General features: G+C 45.1%; 1 protein-coding gene across 2 annotated transcripts in view; it reads left to right on the top strand.

Moving 5' to 3' along the window:
* The window catches only part of LOC132824791 (dedicator of cytokinesis protein 2-like), a 1235709-nt gene that overhangs the window by 301059 nt on the left and 907651 nt on the right, over positions 1-26999 (top strand). The gene's annotated exons all lie outside the window — the stretch shown is intronic.

The following is a 26999-nucleotide window of genomic DNA, read 5'->3' as shown; positions in this document are numbered from 1 at the left end:
TGCCTGAAATGGTGAGGACCCTCAGGTTAAACCACCACCAGCCACCTCTGATGAGAGAGCAGTCCTAAAGTCCAGTAGGACTATAGAGACCTTGCTTTTAAATGTGGATGCTAAAGCATATGTGAAAAACTCCACACATACACTGTAAGATAAATGAAGAGATACTTAGCGCCACACAGTTAGAGAACTTTCACCACACAGAAAGAGGCTCTTTGGCCCATCGTGTCCGCACTGGTCATCATATACCCATCAGTTCTAATCCCTCTTTCTAGCACTTGTCCTATAGCCTTCTATGCTTTAGCATTTCACGTGTTCAAGTGTTCATCTGAGTGGGTGACACGGTGGCACAGTGGTTAGCACTGCTGCCTCACAGTGGCAGAGACCAAGGTTGAATTCCCGCCTCAGGTGACTGTCTGTGTGGAGTTTGCACATTCTCCCCGTGTCTGCGTGGGTTTCCTCCACATGCTCCAGTTTCCTCCCACAGTCCAAAAATGTGCAGGTTAGGTGAATTGGCCATGCTAAATTGCCCGTGGTGTTAAGTGAAGGGGTAAATGTAGGGGAATGGGTCTGGGTGGGTTGCGCTTCGGCTGTGTGGACTTGTTGGGCTGAAGGGCCAGTTTCCACACTGTAAGTAATCTAATCTGATCTAAATGCTTTGAAGGTTCCTGCCCCTGCTACATTTTTAAGCAGTAATTTCATCGACCACTATCTGGGTGAAAAAGTTCCTCCTCAAGTCCCTTTTTAACTACCTTCCAAATCTTCAAACAGTGGCCCCTGGTTGTTGACCTCTTCTATGAGAAAGCATTTCTCCCTGTCTGCCCTGCCAGTGCCCCTCTACCCCTCAATCAGACAGTTCCACAGCCTGAAATTGAAAAAGCAAATAGAAGCTTAAAAAGTGAAACTAGTAAGTAAAATGTCAGTGCTTCAGGCACTCAATCAGAGCTGCAAAGCTACAGAGATTTGTTTCCAGAGGTAGTTCAGAGATCACAAGTGATCACCCCTCAGTGTAGTTGGATGGGGAATGTCACAGAGACTGTTGCACTTAAGCTGGTGGATGAGTGAGAATGATGCATGACAGAAAAACATGGTATGCCATGTGTGAGCAATAAGAGTGTGGAACTCGCTACCACAGAATGTAGTGCAGAATATTGAATGATTTCAAGAAGCAGTTGGACAGAGCAGTTTATAAGAGATTAAAGGACATTGGGGAAAACAAGAACAGACTTTTTAAAATTCACTGTGGGATGTGGGCATCACTGGCTGGGTCACCACTTATTGCCTGTCCCTTGTTACCCTTGAGAAGGTGGGAGTGAGCAGTTTTCTTGGAACACTGCAGTCCACCTGCTGTGGGTTGACCCACAATGCCCTTAGAGAGGGAATTTCAGCATTTTGACCCAGCAACACTGAGGGAACGGCAATATATTTCCAAGTCAGGATGGTGAGTGGCTTGGAGGGGAACTTGTAGATGGTGATTTTCCCATGTATCTGCTGCCCTTGACCTTCTGGATGGAAGTGGGCGTGGGTTTGGAAAGTGCGATCTGAAAGATCCTTGGTGATTATCTGCTACTGATCTTCAGTGGTGGAGGGAGTGGTTTCTTGTGGATGTGGTTCCAATCCACTGCATTTCCGTGGATGGTGTCATGCTTCTTGAGTGTTGTTGGAGCTGCATGCATCCTATTGAGTTGGATGATCAACCATGATCATTATGAATGGTGGAGCAGACTCAAGTGGCCAACTGGCTTAGTCCTGCTAATATTTTCTATGTTTCTATACATGACAGCCAATCTCCTGGAAGAGTAGCTGCATGCACCAGCAGAACAATCCTATATTAATTTTGTGAGCAATTTTGAAATTGGAAACTTTGAGTTTTGTGGTGGGGGATTCTGATTGGAGGGAAGAGGCTAAGTGATGTCCACTTAAAAACCTCACCATGCCATCGCCAAGACTTTACCAGCAGTAGGCACGGCCCACATCAAGGAGCAATTGTCAGTGAGGCTGGTGATGGCTATGAGTTGGGGAGTCCCTGCTTAACCGGCACTATGGACCCACCAAAGGGCTTTCCAAGGACAAAGAACCTACAAGATTTTAATTTCCATAGATTTCCCTCTCCAAAGGCCTCTCAAATGCAACCATTCTCTCTCTCTGCACCACCTTCACACTCCCCCCACCTCCACCGTTTTCCTCTCCACCCCCCCCCCCCTCAATTTCACCTCACCCCATTCTCACTGGAGCCTAGCAGCTCAGCCCCTGGCAAGACTCCAATGCTGACTCAAATCTTGAGGATTATACAGCTGGATGTTCCTCTCTGCAGGTTTTTCTGTGCCTTATTATATGTAGGAGTTGTCTTTTTTTATATACATACGTATTTATTGGAAAAAAAGTTAATATTTTACCAAAAAAGTTATAAAGTCCAAAAGTACAGAGAAATAGAAATAATACCACACTATTATACTACAGTAATGTTCACAATAAACTACCTACTATTCTGCGGGATGCAATTGTCTCATATTTACTTAACCAAGTTAAAATAAACTAGAATTAAATGAAATAGAATTAAATGAAGTTACAATCCAATTAAATTAAATTGTGTTACATTACTTTACTCACTCACCACACCTCCACTGAAGCTCCCATCCATGGAAGGAATAGTTATTATACCTGTATTTACTAGGCCTCCTCCCCTCCCTGGGTCCCTGGACTGCCATGTACGGCCCTCATGGCTGTATAAAGGCCATAATCAGTATAGCTGATAGGCCCATGTCTAAGTAAATTAGAAAGGGCCACCATATTTTGTAAAATTGCTCTGTTCAATGGGGCATCATACTTGTCAGGTAATCTTGGGGGACGGGCTCCATCGCAAGTCTGCGCCGTCCTGCAAGACCTGGGGTTTTTTCTGATTTCCAGTTCATTAGAAATTTCTTCCTCGCACAGTGCATAAGAATGTTAGATAACCGCTTTCCGTGCTCGCCCATACAGAAGGCAGATTCGGCAGTCCTGAAAGAAGACATTCTGGATACTTCAATTCCCAGGATCTTCTCTGGCTTATTCACTATGGCACCCCAGTATCCACGAATCTTGGATCAGGCCCAAAAGCAATGTGTAAGCGTGCTTCTGCTGATTTTACATTTGGGACATGCTGGAGACGATCCTTTGTTAAACTTTGCTAACCTCTCTGATGCCAAATGGGCCCTGTGAGGGATCTTCAATTGCATAGCTTATACTTTATTGCATATTGAGGTTTTCCTTACATTCCCCCATATATCCTCCCATGTTTCCGATGAAATTTCTTCCCCGAACTCCTGATTCCAGATCCCATGAAGTCCCTCCATCTCCCCAAGGTGTTCCCTCTCTGCAGATGGTATATGGTATTAACTGAGAGAGCGCCCCTAATCGGAGCACTCTTCTCTCTATGTCTGACTTGTAGAACTGAGCCAAGAGCGTGGTCTTTTTCTGTATATAGTCCCCAATCTAAAAGTACAGGAAAATATTCCGATTAGGAATTCTGTCTTTCTGATTTAATTGGTTGAAAGACACCAAGACCTCTCCCTCGAATAGATCTCCCAAACAGGAGATTCATTTCCCCTCCCATGCTCTAAAGCCGGAGTCCATTGACCCTGTCCTAAGTCCTGAGGCTCCCACTGTTGCAGTGAACGGTCTTAAGCAAATTGCCCTCACCCTGCCGCATTATCCTCCATGCATTCAACATATTTAAGGTAATTGGGCTCTCACTGTGCTCAGCCACAGATCACATCCTGTCCATAAATGGTAAGTTGACGAGGGACATCCTGTCTGCAAGGCCTCAACATCAAGCCATATCGACCTTGAGTCCTTACGCACCCAGTCACCTACATATGACAGCAGGGCACCTATGTGTATCTCTTCAGATCTGGGAGATCCACCCCTCCCCATATCCTGCGGAAGCTGCAGCTTGGTAAATTTAATTAGGGAGTGCTTACAGCACCAAATACAGGATCCAAGCCAGCCAGTAAACCTCAGCAGCACGTGGCTGGGTAACAACAATGGGAGCATCTTCACTGGGTATAATAACCGAGAAGGAACATTCATTTTAATCAGAGCGATACGGACTAGCCATGATATTGGTAGCCCCTCCCACCACTGCAAGTTCTGCTTTATTCTCTGAAACGATTGTACAAAGTTAGCTCTGTACAGCTGATGGAAGGTAGGGGTAATAAAAGTTCCCAGGTAGAGGGAATCTTTCCGTGACCACCAAAAAGAAAACTGCGTTCTATCCTCCAGCTCTGGCACTTCCACCAATGGGAGAAAGTGAGGACTGCAGATGCTGGAGATCAGAGCTGAAAATGTGTTGCTGGTTAAAGCGCTGCAGGTCAGGCAGCATCCAAGGAACAGGAGATTTGACGTTTCGGGCAAAAGCCCTTCATCAGGAATGAGGAAAGTGTGTCCAGCAGGCTAAGATACAAGGTAGGGAGGAGGGACATGGGGGAGGGGCGTTGGAGATGCGATAGGTGGAAGAAGGTCAAGGTGAGGGTGATAGGCCGGAGTGGGGTGGGGGGCGGAGAGGTCAGGAAGAAGATTGCAGGTTAGGAGGGCGGTGCTGAGTTCGAGGGATTTGACTGAGACAATGTGGGGGGAGGGGAAATGACGAAACTGGAATCTGAGTTCATCCCTTGTGGTTGGAGGGTTCCCAGGCGGAAGATGAGGCGCTCTTCCTCCAACCGTTGTGTTGTTATGGTCTGGCGATGGAGGAGTCCAAGGACCTGCATGTCCTTGGTGGAGTGGGAGGGGAGGTTGAAGTGTTGAGCCACAGAGTGGTTGAGTTGGTTGGTCCGGTGTCCCAGAGGTGTTCTCTGAAACGTTCCGCAAGTAGGCGGCCTGTCTCCCCAATATAGAGGAGGCCACATCGGGTGCAGCGGATGCAATAGATGATGTGTGTGGAGGTGCAGGTGAATTTGTGGTGGATATGGAAGGATCCCTTGGGGCCTTGGAGAGAAGTAAGGGTGGAGGTGTGGGTGCAAGTTTTGCATTTCTTGCGGTTACAGGGGAAGGTGCCAGGAGTGGAGGTTGGGTTGGTGGGGGGTGTGGACCTGACGAGGGAGTCACGGAGGGAGTGATCTTTTCGGAATGCTGATAGGGGAGGGGAGGGAAATATATCCCTGGTGGTGGGGTCCGTTTGGATGTGGCGGAAATGACGACGGATGATACGATGTATCTGGAGGTTGGTGGGGTGGTAGGTGAGAACCAGTGGGGTTCTGTCCTGGTGGCGGTTGGAGGGGCGGGGCTCAAGGGTGGAGGAGCGGGAAGTGTAGGAGATGCTGTGGAGGGCATCGTCAATCACGTCTGGGGGGGGAGTCTGCGGTCCTTGAAGAAGGAGGCCATCTGGGCTGTACGGTATTGGAACTGGTCCTCCTGGGAGCAGATGCGGCAGAGACGAAGGAATTGAGAATATGGGATGGCGTTTTTGCGGGGGGCAGGGTGGGAGGAGGTGTAGTCTAGGTAGCTGTGGGAGTCAGTCCCCGAGATATAAATGGAAAGGTCTAGGAAGGGGAGGGAGGAGTCTGAGACGGTCCAGATGAATTTGAAGTCGGGGTGGAAGGTGTTGGTGAAGTGGATGAACTGTTCAACCTCCTCGTGAGAGCACGAGGCAGCGCCGATACAGTCATCGATGTAGCGGAGGAAAAGGTGTGGGCTGGTGCCAGTGTAGTTGCGGAAGATGGACTGTTCCACATGTCCTATGAAGAGACAGGCATAGCTGGGGCCTATGTGGGTGCCCATGGCAACTCCTTTGGTTTGGAGGAAGTGGCTCCAATGGGCAGCAATTTTCCAACTTCAGAGCTAGCACCTTAGATAAAATTTTGAAGTCTACATTAAAAAATGAGATAGATCTGTACGACACACAATCTCGGGATCTTTCCCTTTCTTTAAAATAAGGGAGATCGTGGCATCCCTAAGAGAGGGCGGAAGGCAGTCCTGGCTATGCAAATGAGTATACATCTCCAGCAGTGGTTCAGCTAACGTGTACATTCTCCTTGTAAAAGTCACTCAGGAACCCTTCTGGACTGGCTGCCTTGCTGCCTCTTGCACCTCTTGTATCATCAGAGGCGTGTTTAAGGGAGGACTGATCTGCATTCATACCGGCGAGATCCAGGTTTTCAAAAGAGGATTCCATTCTCGCTACTCCATTCCCACAGCCCTCCAACTGCTATAATTCTGCATAGAATTCCTGAAATCTGACATTAATCTTTTTCAGCTCTCAAGTGATGTTCCCAGTTCCCTCCCTAATAGACACAATGGACTGCGGAGTTCCTTCCTAGTATCTACCTGGCTTAACCCCATATTCGAACAGCCTTTGCTTTGCAAAGGAGACCCCTCTCTTCACCGCTTGTGTGAGCACTGAGTATAGAGCAGCCCAGAGAGCCGTGACCCTTTGTAACTTAACCACAGATGGTCTGTTATAATGCACCGACTCAGCTGCTCTCTGCTGGCCGACTCAAGCACCCGCTGCTGCTCTCCTCTTTGCCTCTTTCTGGTTGTTGAATATGAAATAATCAGATTCCTTAAATAAACCTTGGTGGTCTCCCAAAGTCCTGATGGATTACTGGCCATACTGCAATTGATGTCCCAGAAGGCCCTGAACTCCCTTGTAATATACTGGACAAAGTTGCCATCCGTCAACAGAAATGGATCCAAGCACCAGTGCCATGTATCCATTCCACCACCCTAGGCCTTAACATCCAAGTACACTGTCGCATGGTCCGAAATAGTTATGTTCCCAATCCTGCAGGCCAACACCCAGTCCAAATGACTGACGGAATAAAGAACATATCAATTCTTGTGTGGCACTTGTGCAGGTTGGAATAAATGCTAAAATCCTTCCCATTGGAATGGAGACACCTCCACACATCCAATTGTCCCAACTCTTTCCACCAGTCTACTAGCTGTCTAGATTGCAGAGGTGTACCCGACAGACCACTTGGCAACCTGTCTATCCCAGGGTCCATGAGACCATCAAAGTCTGCTCCTTCAGTTGTGTGGCACACCCCAAGAGCCATTACTTTAGAGACTGCGTCAACTAAAAATTTGAGAGGATGCATCGGAGGACAATAAATGTTCAGGATGCCATACTCTTCTCCATGTACCAGAGCCTTGAGAATAATGAACCATCCATGATCATCCTAGATTTGATTTATCATCTGAAATGAGAGGTTCCTTCGTACCAATATGGCCACTCCTCTGCTTTTGGAGTTGAAGGAGGAGAAGAATACACTATCATACCCCATCAGTTAAATGTGTCTCTTGCAGTAGAGCGATGTTAACCCTTTCCTTCTGAACATTTTAGAGCATCTTTATCCTTTTAATGGGGGAATTGGTCCCCTTTATATTCCAGGTGCACCTCCTGAATAGATCGCTAGCCATGACTCCACACCGCAGCCTGCGGTCTCCCGTGAGGAAGAAGCCCATTCAGTGTGCAGCGAGTGGAAGAAACACAGACTTTATCAAATCTGAAAACTATACTTCCAAATACTGCTAAAACCAAGAAACTAACCACAACTCTGAACTTGAACAAATACACACAAAAAGCACAAATCACTAGAAATCTCCCCCTTGTCTGAAGGGGGCATTCACTCCTAACCTTACAGCCATCCTGGCACCTTCCAGTTAAGACCACCTCCCATACCCAGGCAATGGAAAAAGACATATTACGTACACAAGGTTAAAAATGGATACCCTCCCCTCCCCCCCCCCCCGCCCCCCCATATCTCAACCCCACACATTTTTACACCAAAGAAGTAACTACCTTTTACTCAGAAAAACAGAACAGCAAAATAACTGATAATTACCACGTGGATTCAATATTGAACAAACCAGATTTTACATCAAAATAATACTGAGCCGAGAAGGCCATAAACCATGAAGGGAAAAAAAACAAAGAAAAAGATGATTAAAAAAAATTATGCCATTGCCCGCAAGCATTTTTCCCACCTTCCCCCTTGGTCCAAGTCAATTATTTCGGAGAGTTCAGAAAGTATTTTGCTTTTTCCACCATGTTGAAGTTATGGACAGACTCCCATAATCAAAACATAGTACTGCCGGGTACCTCAGAGAAAATCGAATATTCACGTCTCTTAATTTTCTCTTAACTTTGAAGGAGCTGTCTAAGGTGGGACTTCCCAACCCTGAAGGACATACATTCCCCCCACCCCCCAACTGTATCAACAGGCAATTACAGTCATAGACATCCAAATACATTTTAAGTGTTGTAATTATACCAACCTACACCACTTCCTCTGGCAGCTCAGAGTTCAGAAAAGATTTACAAGGATGTTGTCAAAAAGGGTGGCACTGGAAGAGCAGAGAAGGTCAAGCAATCTCTGAGGAGCATGAGAGTTGACATTTCGGACATAAGCCCTTCATCAGAAATGCTGCCAGGGTTGGATGGTTTGAGCTATACGGAGAGGCTGGATAGGCTGGGTCGATTTCCCTGGAGCGTCGGAGGCCGATGGGTGACCTCTTAGAGATTTATGAAATCATGAGGGGCATAGATAGGGTAAATAGACAAAGTCTTTTTCCTGGAGTGGGGGGGGGGTCCAGAACTAGAGGGCATAGGTTTAGGGTGAAAGGGGAAAGATATAAAAGAGACCCAAAGGGTAATATTTTCACGCAGAGGGTGGTAGGTGTATGGAATGAGCTGCCAGAGGATGTGGTGAAGGCTGGTACAATTGCAGCATTTAAAAGGCATCTGGATGGGTATATGAACAGGAAGGGTTTGGAGGGTATGGGCCAAGTGCTGGCCAATAAAACTAGATTAGGCTAGGATATCTGGTTGGCATAGACAAGTTGGTCCAAAGGTCTGTTTCTGTGCTGTACTCCTCTGTGACTCTATGACTTAAACCACTGAGGCATCTAGAGAGTGGTAAATCTTCAAGTTATAGAGATGTACAGCATGGAAACAGACCCTTCGATCCAACCTGTTCACGCCGACCAGATATCCCAACTCAAGATTAGATTAGATGTTTTTTATTGTCACGTATATTGCAAATACCGTCAAAGATGTTTTTGGTGTCGCCGCTGTGCACCGCCATCTTGAACCAAAGAAAATAAAGTAAGACACAGAATATAAAGGCAAAACATAAAGCAAAACAGTTCATCTTTACAGTTTCCTTCTTGTTACCCCTCACAACAATCATTGCCTCAACCACCTCAGCTGGTACTCCATGGGCTCCTCCAACCCACCATGGACCTGGGGCTAACCACCACCACCATGAGTCCAACATGGCCACTGATGCCACGGCAGAATCACTACTGCCACCGCTCCCCACTGACACCATCTTGAAATCTTAAGAGTCATTTGAAAGAATGAGCAACAGCACCATGAACTGAATCATACAGTTTTTAAGGGAGTGAAGACAAATGAGAACCCTGAGGGCTGGAAATCTTTGTGAAGACATAATAAAGCTTTGAAAAAGCCACTGACTTTATTAAGAGGCAGTGTAGTGTATAAAAGCATAATAGTCACCCCCAACATCTATAAACTATTGGTTGCCCTCCAATTGGAGCATTATGCTTAATTCTGGCTGCTACACTTTGGAAATAATATTGAGTTTCTAGAAAGGGTGAGAAATATATTGACTGGAATAGTTCAAAAGATGAAGGACTTCAGTTACATGGAGAGTTACATTGACTATGGGATTATTCTCCTAGAGGAAATATAGTTAAGGTGTGACTCACCATAATGTTGAAAGTTTCTGAAAGTTTAATCATGAAAAATAACCTTGTAATCTTACGAACATCACCATCTACAGAGATAAAGGCAGAGACACTAGTGGCCACCACCATCAACAAATTCCCCTCTGGGTTATACACCATCCTGACATGAAATGATTTCACTATTCCTTTGGTATCAGTTTAACAGGGAGAATTGTCTTGAATACTAAGCTCGGTGCGAGCAAAAGATTGATAGAGAAGAAGGGATGGGAGACAAACTAATGGATAATAAAGAACAGAGGAGAAAGGAAAGTTATTACTGAATCAAATTTTAAAAAATGTACTTATAGTGCCAATATGTAAGCTTATGAGGAATTAGAAATATCATTCCAGACTGAAGACATGAATCGAAACAATTACTCTGTAGCTTCTGTGGAAGCCTGCTGTGAAGGTAAAGAAAATATTTCCCGTTCACTTCAGGAAAATGAGAAGAAATCAAGTGAAGAGGACAGGGTTATATCATCAGACAGGAAACTGGTAACAGTGACTTGAGTTGGTACAAATCATGAGGTATATGTTATCATGGTGAGAGTATAATATAGGCTACGGATATTGGGATAGAGATCTGGATGTCCTAACACCTCTGTCCAAGCAGTTTGCATGCATCTTGGGTGTTAATGCAAGCGGTCTTAAGAATAGAATAGAAATGCATTGTAACAATGACAAGGCAATGGTGGGAGTATGCTGAAGTACAGAGTTCTCTCCTTATTTAAGAAGAAATGTACTTTCATTGAAAGCAGTTCAGAGAAGATTTATTAGGCTTGTTCCTGTGAGGAAGGAATTATCTTATGGAGGAAGGTTGAGCTGCTGGAGCTCACCTTTGCTTGGGTTTAGAAGAATGAAAGGTGATATTGTCAATAGAGTTTGACAGATTAGATGATGTGGGAATGATTCCTGTCAAAGGACAATCTAGAACCAAAGGACGCAGTTTCCAAAGAAGAGGTCTTCCGTTTATGATGGACATGGAGAGAAATTTCTTTACTGTCTTCAGCATTCACTGCCGCAGAGAGAAATATTGACTATATTCAAGGCTAAGTTAGATTTTGACTGTCAAGAGAATCAATAGTTATTGGGTTGTGGGGATACAGAGGCAAGGGCAGAATTAAGCCCATAGTTGTATTTTATTGAGTGATAGAATAGACTTGTGATCTACTTCTGCTCTTATTTCTTGTGTTCATATGATCTATCAGATATTATCTCTCAATCAACCTCCGAAGATTATTTGGATATTAGAACCTTGTTGGCTGTGGCAGAGACGGTGTGTGTAAATTAGCTGTCACGTTCCTTACCACTATAAAAGTGACAACACATTCAAATACGTTCAGGTTTTGGTCATGAAACGCTGAGAAAATGTGAAGAAGACATTTATTTTCAGAGCATAGAACAGTACAACACAGTGCAGGCCCTTCAGCCCTCAATGTTGTGCTGACCTTTTATTCTACTCTAAGATCAAAAATAATCTGCATACCCTACATTTGCTATAAATTCTGTGTCTTACAATCTTATTCTCCACAACCACTTGATGAAGGAGCGGTGCTCCAAAAGCTAGTGAGCTTCCAATTAAACCTGTTGGACTATAACCTGAGGTTATGTGATTGTTAACTTTGTATACCCCAGTCCAACACCAGCATTCCAAATCACCAACTACATTTTACTATCATTCATGCGCCTTTCCAACAGTCGCTTTAATGTCCCTAATGTATCTGATCCTACTACCACCACTGGCAGTGCATTCCAGGCACTCATCACTCTCGAGAATCTCCCATAAACCTTCCTCCAATTACCTTAAAATGATGCCCCTTCATGATAGCTATTTCAACCCTGGGAAAAAGTCTCTGGCTGTCCACTCTATCTATGTCTCTCATCATCTCATACACCCTCTTTCAAGTCACCTCTTGGTGCAGCCAAGTGATGGAAACTGAAACAAGCAATGGAAATGGGATGGGTAGTTGAAGGAATTAAACTTACAGGGCTCTTACTCTTTTGGGCAGTGAGAGTAACTGGATTTTTCCATGGGGGTCTGGCACACACTTAATGGGCCAAATGACCTTCCTCTGTGCTGTAAATAGAAGCATCGGTAGACCATACGGCCCTTTAACCCTGCTCCACCATTCAATATGACCATGGCTAATCATCCAACTCTGTACCTCATTTCTAGTTTTTTCCCTTAGCCTTTGAATCACAGAATCCTTGCAGTGTGGAAGTAGGCCATTCGATCCATCGAGTCCACACCAACCCTCCAAAGAGCATCCCACCCATCCTGTAAACCTATATTTCCCCACAGCTAATCCACCAAGCCTGCACATTCTTGAACACTGTGAGCAATTTATTGTTGTCAATCCATCTGACCTGCACATCTTTGGACTGGTGGAGGAAACAGGAGCACATGGAGGGGACCAACACAGACACAGAGAGAACGTACAAACTCCTCACAGACAGTAGCCAGAGGCTGGAATTAAACCCAGCTCCCTGGCGCTGTGAGGCTAACCACTGAGCCACCATGCTATTCATAATCCCTTTGCCCAAAGAACTATATCAAACTCTCTGTTGAAGACATTCAGTGTTTTGGCCTTGATCACTTTCTGTGGCAGCGAATGACACGGGCTTATCACTCTCTGGGTGAATACCTTTCTCCTCATCTCCGTGGCTTTGGCCTAGTGGTAATGTTCCTATCTTTGAGCTGGGAGGCCTAGATTCAAGTTCCATTTGCTCCCGAAATGCGCCGTAATATTTAGTGTTCACTTGTGATACAGTGGCAGTATACCTGGCGTTTAAGTCCCACCTGCTTCAGAGGTGTGTAATAACATCTCTAAACAGATTGGTTAACAAAATAGCACTAATTGAGATCTGACCAAGCAACAGTTTTAACTCACCATATCAAGACTTCCACCCCATATGATGTGTTGCGTACAACTGATGTTTAGCTGCTCTTAGCTACTGTCGTCTAAATAGCTGGTACAGATACAATTGACGATAAACTGCTTTCTGCCTCAGGGGTCCCTATTATAAAATAGGGCCCAGAATGCTTCAAATAAAAGGATATCTGTTGAGGCAACTCTGCAGGCACTGCCAGTCAAATTACTTCAGAATTGTTTCTTTTGGGCAGTCAACACATGTTATGCATTCATCCAGGGAGAAGTTGATGCATGAAAAATATAATATTAGTTCCAGTGATTTCTCATCTCATAAGTACCTTGAGCCTTGTCACTTGTTGCAGCAATGCTTCATTACTAGCAATGCTGTGGAAAAATTCTCAGGGTTGTTGTATTTAAGTATTAGCCCTTGTTTAACTGTGAGCAGGTGGGGTTCAGGATGGTCAGGAACTACCCGCACCCTCCAACCCTGCTATCAGTGGGTGTGAAGAATCCAGCCTTTCCAAGTACTAGAGACTGTGGAATTGGCATCCAGCTAGTGGGAATGGGAATGTATCCAATGGGTGAGGGAAGGTTGGTCTGAGGAACCCTGCCACTCTGCTGCCTCCCTCCTTGTTTAGAAATATTGACAAATATTGCACCTATTCCACCATTCAGTAAGATCATGGCTGATCTTTCAACTCTATACGCTGTTCCCTTTTTCTCCCCATTCCCTTTGAACCCTTCTGTTGTGTACCAGGCCAGACCCCTGTAACCCCTTTATCTGCTCCTCCTGGTGTATGCAAATAACCTTTACCTTCGCAGATATATAGTTTAAGAAGATCTGGCACTTCCTCTATAACCAAGCTCCAACCAGGTTCTAGTGCAGCTGTGCTTTCCATTACTCCACCAAAAGTCATTGGCTTATGCTATTTTTCTGTGTCTGGCTTCCCAGTGCTTTTCCTAACCCACCAACACTGTTTGATTTCATGTGACCTACTTCATTGTAGTGAAAAGACCAGAGCTTTTTAACTTTGCCCTTCAAGGGCCTTCCTTTTTACCCTGTGGTAAGTTATCCTTATGATCTTCACTGAGATCTACCTTTCCCTATCCACATGAGGATTTATCTTTTCCCCAATTTCTATTCCTCATGGATTTAAATTAAGTTTGGAAGCCACTGTGCTTTTCCCAGCGACCACCAGTTCTGAGGAAGGGGCATCGGACCTGAAACGTTAACTGTGATTTCTCTCCACAGATGCTGCCAGACATGCTGAGCTTTTCCAGCAACCTCTGTTTTGATGTCTAATTCCTTCTTAAAATCACTCAATGTTTTGGCCTGAAGTACTTTCTGTGGCAGGGAAGTCTCCAGGCTCATCATTCTCTGGCAGGAAACATTCCGACACATCTCCGTGCTAAATGGCTTACTCCACAGCCTTAGACTGTGAGTCCTGCTTCAGGAGGCCCTGAGCATCCTTCCTGCATTTACCCTGTCTCATCCTTTTACAATGAGATCCTCCTCATTCTTCCACTGAAAATAGTCCTAGCTGCAACAAGAAGAGAAATTGCTGGAAAAAAAAGACCTCAGCCTCAGTGGAGAGAAAACCAAGTTAATATTTTTGGTCCAGTCACTCTTCTTTAGTATTGAGCTGCCCACACTGGGGAGATGAATACAGGCTGGGTGACCTCTTTATTCTGTCCGCAAAAAATGACCCTGAGCCTCCAGTCGCCTGCCACTTCAACACACCGCCCTGTTCCCTGGCCACCATTTCTGCCTCAGGCTTGCTGTCGTGCTCCAGTGAAGCTCAACGCTAACTGGAAGAACAGCCCCTCACTTTCCGCTTGGGAACTTCTGGATTCAATATCGGGTTCAGCAATTTAAGTGCTTGAGGCACCTTCTCCCATGTCCTTGTCCCACCCTCATACACCAGGCCTTGTCCTCACATGGTCTGCTACCACACACAACCCATTGTCAACAACTAATAGTCCCCATTAGCAGCTATTCATTCCCCCAGACTGACCTTTACCCACCCCTTTGTCTGTCCAACTGTTCTTATCTCTGTTTGGGCTCTATCCACCTGTCATTTACTCCTCCCTCCTCTCCCTACCCTGTCTTCTGCATAAAGATCAACCTTTTCCTAGTTATGATCACTTCTGAAGACGGGTAAATGGACTCAATATTAATTCTGTTTTCTCGACTCAGATGCTGCCTGACCTCCTGAGTTTTCCTCGCAATTTCTGTTTGTGTTTCTGTTTTCCAGCACATGCAGTTCTTTCGGTTTTTGGACAAGCCTAACTGATCCAGTCTCTCTTCATACGTCAGGCTTTGCTTCTGGAACTCCAATAATGTTGGAGTTCCTGTAACTCCCAGGTTGGCACCAATGCCATCATCGAGACAGTGATCTTGGTGTGCCACCTCTTGAGTGGGCAAACCACCTGTTCCCAAAATATCCTGGCTGAAACTGGAACCGTGGGTGGCATGGTGGCTCAGTGCTTAGCACTGCTGTCTCACAGTGCCAGGGAGCTGGGTTCGATTCCAGCCTCAGGCGACTGTCTGTGTGGAGTTTGCACGTTCTCCCCTTGTCTGCGTGGGTTTCCTCAGGTGCTCCAGTTTCCTCCCACAATCCAAAGATGTACAGGTTAGGTGGATTGGCCATGCTAAGTTGCCATAGTGTTCAGGGATGTGTCAGTTTGGTGTACTAGTTAGGGGTAAATGGAAAGTAATAGTGTAGGGGAATGGGTTACTCTTTGGAAAGTCGGTGTTGAGCTGAATGGCCTGTTTCCACTCTGTACGGATACTTAAAAAGAAAACACCTTCCATCACTTACATACAACATAATACAGTATAGCACAGGGACAGACCATTTGGCCCACTATGTCTGTGCCAACCATGATGCCATTCTAAAATAATCATATTTGGTGTACATGGTCCATACCTCTCTATTCTCTGCCTGTTCATGTGTCTTTCTAAAAGCCTCTTAAATGTTGCTATTGTACCTGTTTTGACCACCTCCCCAGCAGCATGTTCCAGTCACCTACAACCCTCTAGTATAAAAAAGCTTGTTTTGCACATCTTTTAAATGACGAGACAGAATCAAGGAAACAGATTGAGTGCTTAATGTATGGTATAAGTAAAATAATCTCTCTATCGACGTCAGCAAAATGAAGGGGCTAGCCATTGACTTCAGGAAACAGAGTGGAGGGCACACCCCTGTCTGCATCAATGGTGCTGAGGTGGAGTTCAAGGTCAAGTTCCTGGGAATGATGATCACCGACAATCTGTCCTGGTCCACCCATGTTGATACAATGGTCAAGAAAGTACAGCAATGTCTCTACTTCCTCAGGAGGCAAAGGAATTTTGGCATTAGTGAGTTTTGAGAAGATTTGTGGCTCAGGTAGTGGTTCTGGATGTAGTTTTGCTCACTGAGTTGGAAGGTTCATGTTCAGAGGCCGGAGGCTCACTGAAGATGTTACCTAGTACGGTGATGAAACGTCTGAACATGAACCTTCCAGCTCAGCAAGCAAACCTACATCCACAATTTTGGCATGTCCACATGGACTCTTACAATTTTATCAGTGCACCACAGAAAACATCCTATCCAATAGATCTCATTCTAAATCCGGATACATCACAGTGTGGTTTGGTATCTGCTCTTCCCAAGGCCGCAAGAAACTACAGAGAGTTGAGAACACAGCTCAGTCCATCACACAAACCAGCCTTGCATCCATTGACTCCATCTATACTTCCCACCGCCCTGAGGCAGCAACAATATAATCAAAGACCCCTCGCACCCTGCTTATACTCACTTCCACCCTCGTCTGACAGGCAGACGATACAAACGTTTAAATACACATACCAAAGGTTTCAAGATCAGCTTCTTTCCTGCTGTTATCAGACTTCTGAACAGACCTCTCAAAAGTTAATTCTGATCTCTCTCTCTCCTTACACCTTCTCTATGGCTGTAACACTTTATTCTGTATTCTGTTCTGCTGCCCTGATTTACTTTGTATGGTATGATCTGCCTGTAGAGCATGCAAAACAACATTTTTCACTGTATCTTGGTACATGTGACAACAATAAATCAAACTCAAACTCACACAAACTCCTGTGGATTACCATTGGGCAGAAACTCAGCTGGACTCACCACAGTACCTACAAGAGCAGGTCAGAGGCTAGCAATCTTCCAATAAATAACTCACTTGCTGACTCCCAAAGCCTGTCCACCATCTCACAAGGCTCACATCTACAATGTGATAGGCTAGTCCTCACTCGCCTGGATGAAGTCAAGAGCAGCAGGTACATCAGAATACCTCACCTGCAAGTCCCTGTCCAAGTCAATCACCAACAAAGACAGAAATTGCTGGAAAAGCTCAGCAAGTCTGGCAGCATCTGTGGAGAGAAATCAGAGTTAACGTTTCAGGTCATGTGACCCTTCCTCAGAACAAAACGACCCACTTACCATCCTGACTTGGAAATATTTACTTCACAGTTGGTGGGTTGAAGTCCAGGAACTCCCTTCTTAGTGGCATTGTTGGCGTTTTTGTACCAAGCAAGTTGAATTTAGTCATTGGAACTTAGGAAAATGAGAGGCGGTCTCATTGAAACATATTGGATTCGCCTCATGTTTCCCCTTATGGAAGAGTTTAGGACAGAGGGTATTATTAGGAGTGGTGCTGGAAAAGCACAGTAGGACAAGCAGCATCCGAAGAGCAGGAAAATCGACATTTTAGGCAAAAGCCCTCCATCAGAAATGAAGCAGGAAGCCTCAAAGGTGGAGCGATAAATGGGAGCGGGGTGGGCTGGGAGAAGGTAGCTGAGAGTGCAATAGGTAGATGGAGCTGGGGATTAAAGATGATAGGTTGGAGCGGAGGCTGGAGCGGATAGGTGGGAAGGAAGATTGACAGACGGGACAGGTCATGAGGACGGTGCTGGGCTGGAAGGTTGGAACTTGGGTAAGGTGGGAGGGGAAATGAGGAAACTGGTGAAGTCCACATTGATGCCATGGGGTTGAAGAGTCCCAAGGCAGAAGATGAGATGTTCTTCCTCCAGGCATTGATTGGTGAGGGAATGGCGGTGGAGGAGGCCCAGGACCTGCAAGTCTGGGAGGAGCGATATCGAAGAGCGATTTTCCCTGCTCCTTAGATACTGCCTGACCTGCTGTGCTTTTCCTGCACCACTCTAATCTTGACTCTAATCTCCAGCATCAGCAGTACCCACCTCCACCCAGAGGACATTATCTCAAACTAAAGGCACCCCAATTTAAGACTGAGGTGAGGAAGAATTTCTTCTCTCACTGGGTTGTGTGTCTTTGGAACTCCTTGCCATAGAGAGCTGTGGGTGCAGAGTCTTTGCATATATTTATGAGGCTGAAATAAATTCTTGATCAGTACAGGATTGAAGGAAAAATGCAGGAAAGTGGATGTGAGGAATTTTGGGTTAGCCATGATCCTATTGAAAGATGGGCTGCACCTGTTCCTATTTGTTAAGGTCTTAAGTGGACTGCCGTGGTTCAAGAAGGCAGCTCGCCATCACCTTCTCAAGGGCAACTAGGGATGGGCAAGAAATACTAGCTCAGTCAACAACACCTACATCCTGTGAGTGAATATGAAGAACCCTGAAGATTGCCAGTTGGCCTGAGTGCTCCAACTCAATCAGTCTCGCCATCAATCACTCTTTCATGAGCCGAGTAAGCAGGCGTCGACTGGTGAGAACACGGCTGATTGCAAACATCAGAATCAGAAGTTCCCAGTTTGAACTGGCCGGGATGACTTGGCTGAATATCTGCTGACAATGTGACAGCTTGGCATTGCTGGCACCTGTCAGCCATCCCTAGTTGCCTTTCAGAAGATTGTTCGCTAAAGGCATTCATAGAAGAAGTCAGAGCAGGAGCAGTCCCTCAGCATCTGCCTCATCCCTCATCTCCTCTTTGGTGACAGCTCAGCATAGCCTTGAACTCCTTGATGTTTGAAAGACTTATCCACCTCATCTTTCAGTAGTTTCACTGCCCTAGCCTCCACAACTGTTTGTGATAGAGAGTTCTAGGCATTCACTATTCTCTGAGAGAAGGAATTCCTTCCTCTGCCATTTTAAATTGCCTTTAAATGACTAAATTAGTTTTTAATCACTAATTCTGTAACTACATTCCTGGTTTAAAATTCTTTCACGAGTGGAAAATTCTTCTCCACATCTAACCCCCTCAGAATATATTTCGTTCTTCTAAATAAACAAAGGCCTAATGTGTTTAACTGTTCACCATGACCCACTCCTTTCATCAACCCCTGAATTTTTTTCTCAAGTGCCTCTAATGCTAATTTATCCTTTCTTAAATACAGTGACCAATCCAGTGCACGATACTCCAGATGCAGCCTCACCCTGCACAGTTTTATTTATTTCATTAATATATTTTGACTTTCCTCAGCAATCAGAGATGATGCAAAGCATGCGACAATTCTATTTGCAAGAGTTTAAAACATCTCTGCCCTCGCGAAATGTCTGCTCTCATGCCTACCAGTCAGGATCCAGCCAATTCTCTTGCACTGTGAAGAGAAATCAAAGTTACTGGACCCGAAACGTTAGCTCTGATTTCTCTTCACAGATACTGCCAGACCTGTTGAGCTTTTCCAGCAACTTCTGATTTTGTTTCCCACTTACGACATTTCTTCCGGCTTTTATTTTGTAGTATCCGACTCCTTTGTTCCGAGTCTGAATCTGAATCCGGTTCCAGGCTTAACTAGTAAAATACAGTGAGTATGGATCAGTTACCGGGCACAAAACCAAAACTGGTGGTGGCTATCAACACATTGATCATAGCATTAACTTCCACTTTCAGAGGGCCCCACAGCTGGTCAGAAAATTCAAGGGGAACATTGGTGGCCATTCATCTAGTAAGGGCGTGGAATGCCCTGCCTGCCAATGTAGTCAACGCAGCCACATTAGGGAGATTTAAACAATCCTTGGATAAGCACATGGATGATGATGGGATAGTGTCGGGGGACGAGCTGAGAATAGTTCACAGGTCGGCGCAACATTGAGGGCCGAAGGGCCTGTTCTGCACTGTATTGTTCTATGTTCTATATTCTGTCTTGAACTGCTGTTTGTCTTGTGGTGTAGATGCAGTCACGAAGCTTGAGTGAGGGAGTTTGAGTCAGTGACAATGAAGGAATGGTGATGTACAAATAGGCTAGGATGTTTTTGGAAATGTACTTGCAGGAGGTGGTTTTCCAGGATAGTAAAGGAGGCTTTTGGCATGCTTGCCTTTATTGGTTAGTGCATTGAGTGTAGGAATTGGGAATTCATGTTGCAGCTGTACAGGACAGCTGCAATTCTGTACAATTCTGGTCTTCCTGCTACAGGAAGGATGTTGTGAAACTTGAAAGGGTTCAGAAAAGATTTGAGAGGATGTTGCCAGGTTTGGAGGGTTTGAGCTACTGGGAGAGGCTGAATAAGCTGGGGCTATTTTCCCTGGAGCGTCGGAGATGGAGGGGTGACCTTACATAGGTTTATAAAATCATGAGGGGCAAGGATAGGGTAAATAGACAAGGTCTTTTCCCCAGAGTGAGTCCAAAGCTAGAGGTCATGCGTTTAAGGTGTGTAGTGAAATATTTCAAAGGGACCAAAGGGGCAACTTTTTTCATGCAGCGGGTAGTATGAGTATGGAATGAGCTGCCAGAGGAAGTGGTGGAGGCTGGTTCAATTACAACATTTAAAAGGCATCTGGATGGATAGATGAATAGGAAGGGTTTAGAGGGATATGGGCCAAATGCTAGTAAATGGGACTAGATTAGCTTAGGATATCTGGTCAGCTTGGATGGGTTGGACCGAAGGGTCTGTTTCCATACTGTACAGTTCTATGATAGCGCCTGCTGCCATTGTCCTCATTGGTGGTAGAGGTGAACAGTTAGGCAGCTGCTGTCAAAGGAACCTTGGATTCATATTTGGGATCAAGCAAGAATTGCATGGTGGCTCAGTTGTTAGCTCTGCTGCCTCACAGCATCAGGGACTTGGGTTTGATTCCAGCCTCGGGCGACTGTTTGGGTGGAGTTTGCACATTCTCCCTGTGCCTGCGTGATGGGTTCCCCCCGGTGCTTTGGTTTCCTCCCACAATCCAAAGATGTGCAGGTCAGGTGAATTGGCCATGCTAAGTTGCCCGTAGGGTTCAGAGGTGTGTAGATTAGGTGCATTAGTCAGCAGTAAATTTAAAGTGGTCAGGGAATGGGTCTGAGTGCGGTAATCTTTGGAGGGTCAGTATGGATCTGTTGGGCCAAATGGCCTGTTTCCACACGGTAGGGATTCTGTGATGAATTGTCATTTTGAAGGTGCCAGTTTCTGGACTTCACTGAAAAATCGTTTCTTTATGAGTAAAGTGAGGAATTACATGGGTGGTGGGAGGGGAAAGGGAAAATGAAAAGTAAATCTTGCTTGTTCCTCTATAGTTGGGCAGAGGTGCTATGAAGGTAAAAGGCAACTACAGATGACAAAGAATGAGGGGTTATCTAATCCATTTCATTATCCTTAGCACAGAGGACATGTGCACTGTCAAATATCCTGTCAATAAAATATCACAGGATGAACGAAGGAAGCAATAAATCAATATTAAATAAGTAAATCAATATTAAGAAGCAAAATCAATATTTAAACAGTGAATTGATATTAAGAAAGTACAGTAAATGCTTAATTCCGTGACGCTCTGTCTCCCAGAGAAGGGAAACATCACAAGCAGAAGATTTTAATGAAATTCTAAATATTCTGAAACTACCATCCCTCACACATGACATAATGTAGTTCCTAGAGATTGTCACCTGGCTAAATATTGAGAAAGTAACTCTGGTAAATCCCCTCTTTTCAAGCCTCAATGCTTCTGACAATGTGTAACACAAACAGCACAATTTCCACTGTGTTTAAATTGGATTTGACTCCCTCTAGGTTATTTCGATTAGCATGTTAAGGAAAGATAAATAGCTGTAGTATGATTAATGAATGTGTTATTCAGCCACTGGTCTGCAATGTAAATAGTCTGATAGATGGCTTTCCATCCGTGATCCTGGGGTAATACTTCCATAATAATCTGACGAGTAAGCAGGGTACATTATGGACAGTGCTGTATGAGCTCCAGCTTCTGAAAGACTTTAACACTTTGTGTGTCTCAGACAGACTGAAAAGGAGACTTGCATGGTCCTATACAATAGAAATTGATTTCTGTTAATTAATGGTGAGAGAGGGAGAGCGAGAGAAAGAATGAGTGAGACTGTGTGTGTGTGTCTTTGCGAGCATGTGAGTGAGACTGTGTGTGTGCACGAATGAGTGAGAGTGTCTGTGTGCGTGTATGTGTGTGCACGTGTGCACATGAGTGAGAGGTCTGTGTGTGTGAGTGCGTCCTTGTGTGCATGTGTGTGCATGTGAGTGAGAATGCCTGTGTCTGTGTGTGCGTGAGTGAGAGTGTCTGTGTCTGTCTATGAGTGTATGTCTGTGTGTGAGTGCGTGTGTGTGTGCATGAGTGAGAGTGTCTGTGTGTGTGTCTGCATCTGTATCTATGAGTGTGTGTATGTGTGTGAGAGAGAGAATGTCTGTGTGTGTGTGAGACTATCTGTGTGTGTACGCACGCGCGAGTGAAAGTGTCTGTGTGTATGAGTGGGAGTCTGTGTGTGTGAGTGTGTCTTTGTGCGTGAGTGAGAGTTTGTGTGAGTGAGTGCCTGTGTGTGTGTGTGTAGAAACTGGCTTTATGAAAGAAGGCAGCAAGTGGTGGTTGATGGAAAATATTCAGTCCGGAGTCCAGGAACTAGTGGTGTGTCACAAGGATCTGTTTTGGGACCACTGCTGTTTGTCATTTTCATAAATAACTAGACTCAGGCATTGGTGGATGGGTTAGTAAGTTTGCAGATGACACTAAAGTTGGTGGAATGGTGGACAGTGTGGAAGAACGTTGCAGGGGAACTTGGATAAACTGCAGAATTGGGCTGAGATGTGGCAAATGGAGTTCAACGTGGCTAAATGTGAGGTGATGCACTTTGGGAAGAATAACAGGAAAGTAGAGTACTGGGTCAATGGAAAGATTCTTGGTACTGTGGATGTACAGAGGGATGTTGGTGTCCATATACACAGATCCCTGAAAGTTGTCACCCAGGTTGATAGTGCTGTTAAGAAGGCATACGGTGTGTTTGGTTTTATTGGTAAAGGGATTGCGTTCCGGAGCCATGGTGTAATGCTGCAAAGATACAAAATGCTAGTGTGGCCGCATTTGGAATATTGTGTATAGTTCGAGTTGCCCCATTACAGGAAGGATGTGGAAGCATTGGAAAAGGTGCAGAAGAGGTTTACCAGGATGTTGCCTGGTCTGGAGGGAAGGTCTTATAAGGACAGGCTGAGGGACTTGGGTCTGTTCTCATTGGAGAGAAGAAGGCTAAGGGGGGATTTAATAGAAACATACAAGATGATTAGAGGATTAGATAGGGTGGACAGTGAGAGTCTTTTTCCTAGGATGATGACATTAGCTTGCACAAGGAAGCATAGCTGCAAAGTGAGGGGTGATAGATTTCAGACAGATGTCAGAGGCAGGTTCTTTACTCAGAGAGTGGTAAGGGCATGGAATGCCCTGCCTGCTAATGTAGTTAACTCAGGCATATTAGGAGCATTTAAACAGTCCTTGGATAAGTATATGGATGAAGAGGAGATAGTGTAGGGGGATGGGCTTAGATTAGTTCACAGGCCAGCGCAACAATGATGGCCGAAGGGTCTGTTCTGCACTTTATTGTTCTATGTTCTATAAAGGAGTGTCTGAGCGAGTGTGAGTGCCTGTGAGTGTGAAGAATGTCTCTATGTGTGCTTGCGCGTGAGTGTGTGTGTGTGTGTGTGTGTGTGTAAGTAAGAAGGGGAGAGAGATGGATGACTACCCTACTGTGAAAGTCACTTTTGCTCTTCATCCAGTCTCCCGGTCTCTTCAACTCTTCAGTATTTCCTCACCTATTTCCTCCTCTCCTTATCCTTGCTGATTTTTAATTTAGGCTCAATTAACAATTTATTTTGTCCTGGGTGACATGGTAGCTCAGTGGTTAGCACTTCAACCTTGCAGGACCAAGGACCTAGGTTTGATTGCACCCTCAGGTGACTGTGTGGAGTTGGTATTCTTCTCCTCGTTTCCTCAGGATGCTTGGGTTTCCTCCCACAGTTCAAAGATCCGTAGGTGAGGTGGACTAGCCATGGAAAATGCTGGGTTATGAGGATTGGATGGAATGCTTTTTGGAGGGTCAGTGCAGACATGATGGGCCTAATGGACAGACAAAAGGATGTATGACAGTCAGCCTAGGAGAATGAATAGTGCAAATGGGGCCTATTAGTGGTTAACAATGCAGGTATTTAAGAGCAGACTGTGAGATAACAAGGCCTGGTATATAAGGATGGGGTAAGGACATGGGAGAAAGTACCTCAATCCCTAAAACTTTTGAATCTGATATTGAATCTAGGAAGGCTGTAGGGTTTCCAAGTGGAAATGAAGTGCTGAGCTTCACTGGTGTACTGCAGCAAGCCTGCGACAGAGATGTTGGCCAGGGAACAGGGTGGTATGTTGAAGTGGTAGGACAGGTATTGGGACATCATGTTACAGTTGTACAAGACATTAGTCAGACCACATTTGGAGTACTGCATACAAATCTGGTTGACCTGCCACAGGAAGGATGCTACTAAACAGGACAAAGTGCAAAAAGGATTTACAAGATGTTAATGAGTCTGGAAAGTTTGGAAGGCGAGGTTGGAAAGGCTGGGACCTTTTTTCCCTGGAATGTTGGAGAGTGAGGTGTGACTTTGTAGAGGTTTACAAAATCTCTATGAGGGGCATTGATAAGGTAAATAGACACGATTTTCCTCTTGGGGTACGGGATTCCGGAACTAGAGGGCATAGGCTTAGGGTGAGACGGTGGTGCGTGTAAGGAATGAGCTGCCAGAGGAAGTGGTGGAGGCTGGTACAATTACAGCATTTAAAAGGCATTTGGATGGGTATGTGAATAGGAAAGATTTAGAAGAATATGGGTCAAACACATGGCAAATGTGACGGGTTCAGTTTAAGAAATCTGGTCGGCATGGATGAGTTGGGCCGAAGGGCCTGATTCCATGCTGTATGACTCTATGACTACAAATGGGGAGGCATGGTGGCTCAAGGGTTAGCACCGCTACCTTACAGCACCTCGGACCCTCAGGCAACTGTCTGTGAACGTATTCTCCCCGTGTCTGTGTGGGTTTCCTCTGGATGCTCTGATTTCCTCCCACAGTCCAAAGGCAGGTAGGTCTAGATTGGGTTGGGATATCTGGTCAGCATGACTGTGCAGAATGGGAGATGTACAGTACTGGTTAAGGGGGCTTTCTCTCTGGGATGGGATGGTGTTGAAGCTAGTCCATGTCGGCTAGTTGGCCTGCTGCAGTCCACCTGCTGTTGCTTGACCCACAATACCATTAGGGAGGGAATTCCAGGATTTTGACCCAGCGACAGTGAAGGGACGGTGATGTATTTCCAAGTCAGGATGGTGATCGGCTTGGAGGGGAACTTATATTGGTGCTGTTCCTGTGCATCAACTACACTTGACCTTCTAGATGGAAGTGGTTGTGAGTTTGGAATGTTCTGTCGAAGGATTGTTGGTGAATTCCTACATTACTACAGTTACAACACTTTGAAATAGTTCCTCATTCCATATAAACCATTGTCGAATGGTCCTGAGCTCATGGGAAAAGCTGTGTTTTGTGCACAGTTGAACTATACTGTTTAGCAAGTGCCACTTTGGTTGTTTCAGTTGACACCCCATTGGCAACGTATTACCCTGATAATGGTGCAGGAGTGCATGAATAAACCACTGTTTAAAAAAAACATTCAAGGCCACAATGTCAAAGTAGGAGTTTAGTGTCTCCATGGCAACAGGCTGAGAGAATAGCTGAAAGAGGATTTCAGTACAGAATACCAATATATTGAACTGAAATCCACAATTTCAGAAACTGGAGATGTTTAAACCCATGTTCATCTGTGTCCCTGACAGTGGAGGGTCAGTGAGTAATTTGACTCTGTTATCTGTTACACTTAACTGGCTGGCTTCTACTTACTGCAGTTGCTAAAGTTAAAGGGATATTCCTGAATCTATATCGAGGTCCCTCTTTTTCTCCAGCGCTTTTGGTTTTTATTTCAGATTCCCAGCTCTATCTTGCTTTTAATCAACCAGACTGCTATGGGTCTGGAGTTATTTGAAGACCAGTCTGGACTAGGATGACAGAACCCCTTTCTATCAATAACATTACTGGGTCAGACGGCTTCCAGTGACAATCTAGCAGGTTTTTGTATTCCACATTTAATTTAATTAACCAAATATAAATTCCTCAGCTTCTGTAGTGTGATGCAGGTTCCAGTAATTTAATCACTGTCCACCTGTAATCAACACCCACTGATGCTATTCAGGCAGAGTTTTCTTTTAAAAAATGTCAACTTTCTTGACTCTGCTATTCCAAAGACAATGTCTCTGTTATTTTGATAAAAAGAAAAAAAAACTGTGAATGGCAGCAGATTTGTTGAATTGTTTCTACCTCAGGATTTAATCCAGTTCCTTGCCAGATGAAACTGGGACACGCTATTGGCCATTAACTAAACTCGAGACAGAATGAGGTCAATTTCAGTCCAGTATGGGTGGGAAATGTGTGGAGAACATCACAGGCTTGACCATCTTGGGTTTGAGATTAGATTAGATTACTTACAGTGTGGAAACAGGCCCTTCGGCCCAACAAGTCCACACCGACCTGCCAAAGCGCAACCCACCCATACCCCTACATTTACCCCTTACCTGACACTACGGGCAATTTAGCATGGACAATTCACCTGACCCCGCACATCTTTGGACTGTGGGAGGAAACCGGAGCACCCGGAGGAAACCCACGCAGTCACGGGGAGAACGTGCAAACTCCACACAGTCAGTCGCCTGAGTCGGGAATTGAACCCGGGTCTCAGGCGCTGTGAGGCAGCAGTGCTAACCACTGTGCCACCGTGCTGCCCATCTAGAGCCCTACAGCACGGAGACAAGCCCTTTGGCTGAGAATGGTCCATGCCAACCAAAATGTTCGCCCACACTGAGCCTATTTCCCTGTACTTAGCCCATATATATCCAAACCTTTCCTATCCATGTATTTGTACAAATGCTTTTTAAATGTCGTTAATGTACCCACAGCAACCACTTCTGCTGGCAGCTCATTCCCTATGTGTACCACCCTCTGTGTAAAAACATTGCCCCTCAGGTTCCCTTTTATTCTTTCCCCTTTAACCTTAAACTGATGTCCTCTAGTCTTTCAGGTTTTACAATTTTCTTTACAATTGGCAATTGCAGTTGGAATTCTACAATTCCTTAGAAAATGGGATTTGGGAATCCAAGGAGGGGAACGTAAGAAATATG

This window comes from Hemiscyllium ocellatum, chromosome 1 (assembly GCF_020745735.1).
Source record: "Hemiscyllium ocellatum isolate sHemOce1 chromosome 1, sHemOce1.pat.X.cur, whole genome shotgun sequence".
NCBI classification, from domain to species: Eukaryota; Metazoa; Chordata; class Chondrichthyes; order Orectolobiformes; family Hemiscylliidae; genus Hemiscyllium; species Hemiscyllium ocellatum.
The sequence above is the reverse complement of the archived record's forward strand: the minus strand, read 5'-3'. Positions and strand labels throughout refer to the sequence as shown.